Source organism: Octopus bimaculoides, chromosome 20, assembly GCF_046866305.1.
Source record: "Octopus bimaculoides isolate indiv1 chromosome 20, ASM4686630v1, whole genome shotgun sequence".
NCBI lineage: Eukaryota > Metazoa > Mollusca > Cephalopoda > Octopoda > Octopodidae > Octopus > Octopus bimaculoides.
Window position 1 is genome coordinate 20,232,670 of NC_142947.1, and position 7,500 is coordinate 20,240,169.

Below are 7,500 nucleotides of genomic sequence, written 5' to 3' on the forward strand. Positions count from 1 at the left end.
TATATATATATATATATATATATATATATATATATATATATATATATATATATATATATATATATATATATATATATATATATATATATATATATATATATATATAGGCATAGTTGTGTGGTAAGAAGCCTGCTCGTCAACGACATGGTTCTGGGTTCAGTCCTACTGCATGTCACCTTGGGCAAGTCTCTTCTACTATAGCCTTTGTCCGATCAGGACCTCGTGAAACTGAAAGAATCCCGTCGTATGTACATACATAACACACACACACACACACACACACGCACATACACATATATACCTATATATATATATATATATACATACGTACTTATCTCTCTTTCTGTATATATATATACATAGGCAAATGTGTTTGTGTGTGTGTGTGTGTGTGTATGTATGCATATATTTATGCATACATGTATGTTTGTATGTATGTATGTATGTATGGCTGTATGCATGTATGCATTTGTCTGTATGTACTTCTGACCATACCAACAATCGCTCCATCACCCTTGCTTGTATATGACATTTCTGAGATAACAGACCTAGGCATTCATAACGACGTTCTTCACTTTGAGTCTTTTTTTCTCTTCAGCGACTGATGGTCCGTCAGCATCCAGTGGAAACATTTATTGAAGGGACGCGTGTCGTCACGCACATAAATCGTTGCCTATGTCTAGTATGCAACTTTCTTAACGAAACTGTCTGCTTGTGGGCCCTAACCATCTTTCATCTGAATAGTAGTAGCATCCTGTCTGATAACTCTCTCGCCCCGAATATTTTTTCCACTCTAGGCACAAGGCCCGAAATTTTAGGGGAGGGGGCCAGTCGATTAGATCGACACCAGTACGCAACTGGTACATAAGTTATCGACCCCGAAAGGATGAAAAGTAAAGTCGACCCCGGCGGAATTTGAACTCAGAACGTAGAGACAGACGAAATACCGCTAAGCATTTCGTCCGGCCTGCTAACGTTTCTGCCAGCTCGCCTCCTTTCTCTTGCAGTGAATATTGAGATGTCTCATTCTATTCCTCATTCAATCGACCGGTTTTCCTGATTATTGAGTTTTGTTTCCCTCTCTCTTCTTTCTACATATCAATGGCAAACCACCATATCCAACAATTCCCATTTTAACGCAGATGACACTACTTTTCAGTCTTCTTGAAACTTTCTTAAAGCCCTCCTTACCTTGCATCATCCACTCGCAACCGAAAACTCGAACGTCAAACGCGTACTGACACCATGAAAAAAAGAGCTACAGAAACGAAGTCTTCAAAATGGATATGCCAATCTTATCTCTTTCATCAGTAAGACCACACGATCAATATTAATGTTCATCGCACCAGCAAGAGCCCTTAAAATCATGACAAATTCTGGGCCTCACATTCACTGACCCTCTCCTCTGGTGAAAGTAGATTTTTATTAAAGCTAGGACCTTGTCCCCATTACTGAACTTTCTCTTCAGGGCCAGAAAGTATTTCAGGTTGCAGTAAGTGCTGAATATCTACAAAGCTGAAGTGAAACAGTGTGAAGTTTTGCTATCACAGCTGGGCCAGTGCTTCTGCTGTGCCATACAGAAAAGTGCCAGCGAACTGATTTAGCATAAAGTATCCAGCAAATACGTCCAAGCAGCAGGTCTACACATGAAGTGTATCTCGTCTCTCATCTTTTCCAACACTACTCTAATTATCCGTTTCCCATTGTTCGCTGGGCATTTGTCACCTTCATTTGGATGATCTCGGCTTAGTATTGTCTCCTCCTATCATCACCATGTTGAGTCTAATCTACCCAAATAACCACACCTGTCATCTATCTCAGTGTTACGTACTTCTTCTTCTTCTTCTTCTTCTTCTTCTTCTTCTTCTTCTTCTTCTTCTTCTTCTTCTTCTTCTTCTTCTTCTTCTTCTTCTTCTCGTCCTTCTTCTTCTCGTCCTTCTTCTTCTTCTTCTTCTTCTTCTTCTTCTTCTTCTTCTTCTTCTTCTCGTCCTTCTTCTTCTCGTCCTTCTTCTTCTTCTTCTTCTTCTTCTTCTTCTTCTTCTTCTTCTTCTTCTTCTTCTTCTTCTTCTTCTTCTTTCTCAACTACTACTGCTGCTTAAACAATGAAAACCAAGAATTCATATCAAATATTAGAACCTATATATATATACCTATATATATATACCTATATATATATATATATATACCTATATATATATATATATATACCTATATACAGAATGGATGTATAGACATTAATATGTATATATATATATGTATATATATATATATATACACACACACGCATGTACATACATACGTTCATACATAAACATGTATATAGGAATATATATTTGTATGTAGGCATGTATGTATATACACAGCCTCCTCTCCGTCTTACTGCATGTTGTGCGCGTGTTTGTGTGTGAGTGAGCGATTATAGTATGTATGCATCAATAGTTTAGTAAGAAAACATTCTATAATGTTCTAAGTTTTGTGTTCTTTTACGAAATCCACAATCAGGTCTGCCATTAAATGTTGCCTTTAAACAAGAAGTATTTGTCTTCTCTTTTTTTTTTTGCAGACTACCAAAAGTTGAATAGACCAAACAGTAACCAGATTAAGATGCAGCTAGATACTATTACTCAACATTCCATTGGAATTAGAATGAAATTTGGTGAGTTCACATATGGCGTGAAAACAACGGGCAATGAATTGACTAGTTATACAATTTACAGAGTAGGTGTAACGTAGATATACTACCTAGATAGTTGTAGTTGAGAGGACTATAGATTATAAATATTTAGTAAAGGATCATAACAGAAGGATAATGTTTTAATGAATCAGCTTTGGCTGAATAGACTAGTCGTCGAAAGTTTGTGGCAATCCTGACTTGAATTTACGAAGGTAGCGTAGGCATCCCTCTCTGGGAGATCAACTGTAAGAAATAGGGAACAAATCTGACTGAAATTACAGCCTAACATTTACAGAAAAGCAAGGAAACATTGCGATTAATGTGTTATGAGTCGATCTTGGTCATATAGCTGGAGCAAATTGCTATTAGAATAAACTGACATGCACATAAAATGTCTTAGGTGTGCATTCATAGTATGGCGTCATGGATATTGTTGTTACCATGTTATTGAAGAGTTGTGTGTGTGTGTGTGCGCGCTGTGTGTGTGTGTGTGCTGTGTGTGTGTGTGTGTGTGTGTGTGTGTGTGTGTATGTTGTTAAGCAGAGTTTAAAGATACAAAAACGAATCAAAGTGTAAATTATTGTTGTATTTCGGGATGGTCATTTACAAAGATTAAGTCCAGGGGGCGATTTCTTCGACTAGAAGGCGGTGCTCCAACATGGCCACAGTCAAAATGACTGAGACAAGTACATATGTATGTATGTATGTATGTATGTATGTATGTATGTACGTATGTATGTATGTATGTATGTATGTACGTATGTATGTATGTATGTATGTATGTATGTATGTACGTATGTATGTATGTATGTATGTATGTATGTATGTATGTATGTATGTAAATATGCATGTATGTATGAATGTGTGTATGTACGCACTATATAAACCATGTGTCTATTTGGCATGAAATAAAAATTTCCATCACGAAATACAACAATATCGGCTTCAATACAAGGTTTCACATCAGGAATCTTGCAACACATATTCATAAACGTAACAAAGTGTAAATGATTTTTCCAATAACATAACACAGTCACCAACCGCCACCGAAGCACACAATATAACGCACTCTGCACATACTCTACATATTCAGTGGTTGACACTTGAATATAGCACAACCCACATAGCCTATATTCTACAATAAACACCCCATGTAAAAAGCAACAGATGTAGTGCACAGACACTGCTATTCACTCGAAAATCAACGCCACACACGCGCCAGGAACAATCTAGTGTTGATTGTTGATCAATAGAAATTAGCGTAAAACTGGAAATTGTCAGATAAAACTTAGCATTGAGAATGGGATTAGATAAATGTGCTAACGATACTATCAGAACATTTAAAGATACAAATACTGAATTAAACCAAAACTTCCCTTACAAAACTTGTAAGTAGATAAAACTAATATATTACGACACAATAAAGAGGAAAATTAGAAATGATTACTAGAGAGAAATCAAATAAGTATTAAATGCTAAACTCAGTACTAGAAATAAGATAATGAGTATAAATAAAATAACGATCACGGTTATATGTTACAGTTTCAAGATAATGAAGTGGAAATTATATGGAATAGCTGAAAGAGTTAAGACAGAAACAATAAACTAGTAACAACAAGCTTAAGTTATTACTCTCCAAAACTTAGACATATAGAATATATCTTCCCAATATAAATGGAGGAACGTCTCTGATTCAAATAGCAGTGTGATTGGAAAAAAAAAGAATGAAAAGCTGAACTGATTAATGTCATTAGAAACGGGAAGACAAAAATACATGTTTCTCTGTTTGTATGGAAACAATGAAGTACAAAAGAAGAAATTAACTTACTGAAGAAATGGATTTAAGCAGGAAAAAAGCCAGATGTTCTTTATGTTTTTTAAAGACAAACTGAAAGGGAATGCCAAAATATTGTAAAGAAAATGTAAAGATTATATGCCAACGTAATATGGCAGTCCTGGTTAGGATGAATGCTACTATTGTTTAATCCCAGGAAACATCGTCTCCACCTTTTTCCAACGTCTAAGTACTATACATGGCAAGAAACTGGAGACGGTGTTTCCTGGGATTAAATAACAGTAACATTCGTCATAACCAGGACGACCACATTATGTTGGCAAATAATCTTTACTCTAGGGTACTGTTATTGAATGTCTCTCGTTGAGAGACTTAGAAATAATAAATTTTCTATTTAGTAAAGAAAAAAATTAAGAGAAAATCTATTTTATGATAGCTAATAAGCCGCAAGACTCGACTCCAAAGAATGGAACTATAGAGAAAACAGTAATTATTCAGCTGGTTTTATGCAATGTCATACAAACCAAATATATTGTCAAAGCCAACTACAGACGATAAACAAAGATGATAACATTTAATGTAGGAGGTGCAACAAATACGATAAACAATCCTTCAAATGATTCCCAGCTTCCCAGTCCTTGTTAAGTATGAGCGTATGCAATATGCAGAGAGACCATGGAATCAGCTTCTATGCTCAATGAGCGACATGTCAATACTTATAAGTGAAAACACATAAAAAGAAATTATATAAACAACGTGAAAGTACTGTGCATGGTAAGAAACTGGCCGCAATTATTTGGAACTTTTCTGTGCAGATTGACAAAGCGATCGTTGAAAATTCTGATGATTTCGAACAAAAATACTTTCAGACCAAAACAACGCCCTGGCGTATGTGGATATGCTGTCAAAGAGAATCTAAAATAATCTAGACGAGCAAGATGTGGGACAAATGAAAAAAAAATGAAAATATTAGTAATAAACGGAGCACTAGACATAATAAAAGTATAGAATGAATACACAAAAAGCCAAAGTAGAGTTCACAGTTTTATTCAAAGTCCAAAATAATAGGTACAGCTCATATTCTTCTTGAAAGATTTTCAGCTCAATAGTACAACTCAAGCTGTACGTATTGTACATAACATTTTTGAAATCGTAAAAAAAAAAATTAAAAAAAGTTCTCACTACACATATTTTACGCATTCATCGCCATTGAAATAACACATAATCCTGCATAATTGATACCCGACACTATAACACCAGCAACTCAAACAACTCACATTCTACACAGTTTCCACCCAAATAATGTAACACAAGCCACACAGCACATACTCAGCGCAACCTTGAAGACAGGAAAATTAGTTAAGCACAATAATGTCATGTTAGATAAAACACACACACACACACACACACATATATATATATATATATATATATATATATATATATGTATATATATATATATATATATATATATATATATATATATATATATATATATATATACAAGAATATATATATATATAAAAGAGTGATAAGAGACTTAGACTAAACATACTTACAAATATTTAGGAATTAATGAACTAGACAGAATACAACACACACATGAAAGAAATGGTTAGGAAAGAATATTACTGACGCGTTTGTGTTAGACTTAAAATAGAGTTAAATGCATACAAAAGGGGGGGAAAAGAGTTATAACAAACTTGAATACTCTGAATTGATAAGTTTTAGTGATAATCTCAACTGGACGCTAAATTAATTAACAAGACTATTCAAAAAAGAAAAGAGAAATATAACTGCATTCTGAATATGTCTCTAGCATCTGTCATATAAAAATTTATTTACTACGAATACAAAGAAGTAGGACTATAAAGATATCTAGTAAATAATAATAAAATACTAATGTAAATAACTGGAAAACACGAATTCGCCGTCTCCCAAGAAGCCAACAGAGAAGCTGAAATGATGAACAGTTGTCATGAAAAGGAGAAACAGTAACAGATATTAAGATAACGCTAAAGACCAAGCTAAAAAGAGAACTACAGAATATCATGCGAAAGAGATGGCAAGAAAAGCTCTGTCAGGTCAATACCTTAAAAAGAAATGAACAATTGCGTGGGTGGCAAATATATGAATAAAAATCATAGCGTTAGTTGTGGTACAACATTAAAGCTTTTCCATCAGAAAATAATAATAATAATAATAATAATGATAATAATAATAATAATAATAATAATAATAATAATAATAATAATAATAATAATAATAATAATAATAACACACACACAAACACACACACACACAGAGAAATTAAGGCCAATAGACCAGATATAGTTGTCAAAGATCATGAAGAAAAAAAATGCTTTCTAATTGATGTATCAATACCAGCAGTTGACAACGTTTCCCTAAAAGAAATGGAGAAACTTTCAGAATACAATGACCTGGAAATAGAGGTAACTCGAATGTGGAATCTAAAAACAGAAACAGTTCCTATCATAATAGGTGCCTTAGGTATAATAAAAGAATATTCAGACAAATACATAACAAAAGCACCAGCACTTACAAATATATATAACATACAGAAAATTGCACTACTGAGGACTGCACACATCCTACGCAAAACACTTTCAATACAGTAACCATAAAAGCACCACAACAAACCACAGCACATACCCAAGGCACACGGAGCTGCGTTCGGTAGTGAAGTGAAAGTACGTTATAAAAATAAAACCACTGAATAATAATAATAATGATAAACATGCAACGATGCAGAATATGTAGAGTAAATAGAGAATATATGCAGATAAGAAAGAAACAATTAACCATATCATTCTTGACTGTTTAGTCTTAACCAAGAGATTACATGTATTTTCATACACTGGTAGTTATGTCAGCATTAACGAATACCAGGAAAAATATAGCATAAAGATACATCTGAAATAGCCTCAGAAAATGATGGAGACCATAATCTAGGATATGCCAATTCACACACACTGAAACATTAAGAATCGGTCGACTACCAGGAGAGGAA

At 34.1% G+C, this 7,500-nt stretch overlaps 1 long non-coding RNA gene across 37 annotated transcripts in view; it reads left to right on the forward strand.

Annotated features, from left to right (window-relative positions):
* LOC106871257 (uncharacterized) overlaps nt 1-7,500 on the forward strand; it is a 434,384-nt gene that overhangs the window by 340,962 nt on the left and 85,922 nt on the right. For 23 of the 37 annotated variants that reach the window (XR_016237577.1, XR_016237575.1, XR_016237563.1 and 20 more), the window contains one exon: nt 2,564-2,656. The exons of 7 other annotated variants lie outside the window; for them this stretch is intronic. This is a non-coding gene — a long non-coding RNA (uncharacterized LOC106871257). Of the gene's footprint in view, nt 1-2,563; nt 5,500-7,500 lie in introns of those variants that run through there. 7 more of the 37 variants (XR_016237593.1, XR_016237589.1, XR_016237591.1 and 4 more) reach the window with 1 other exon arrangement.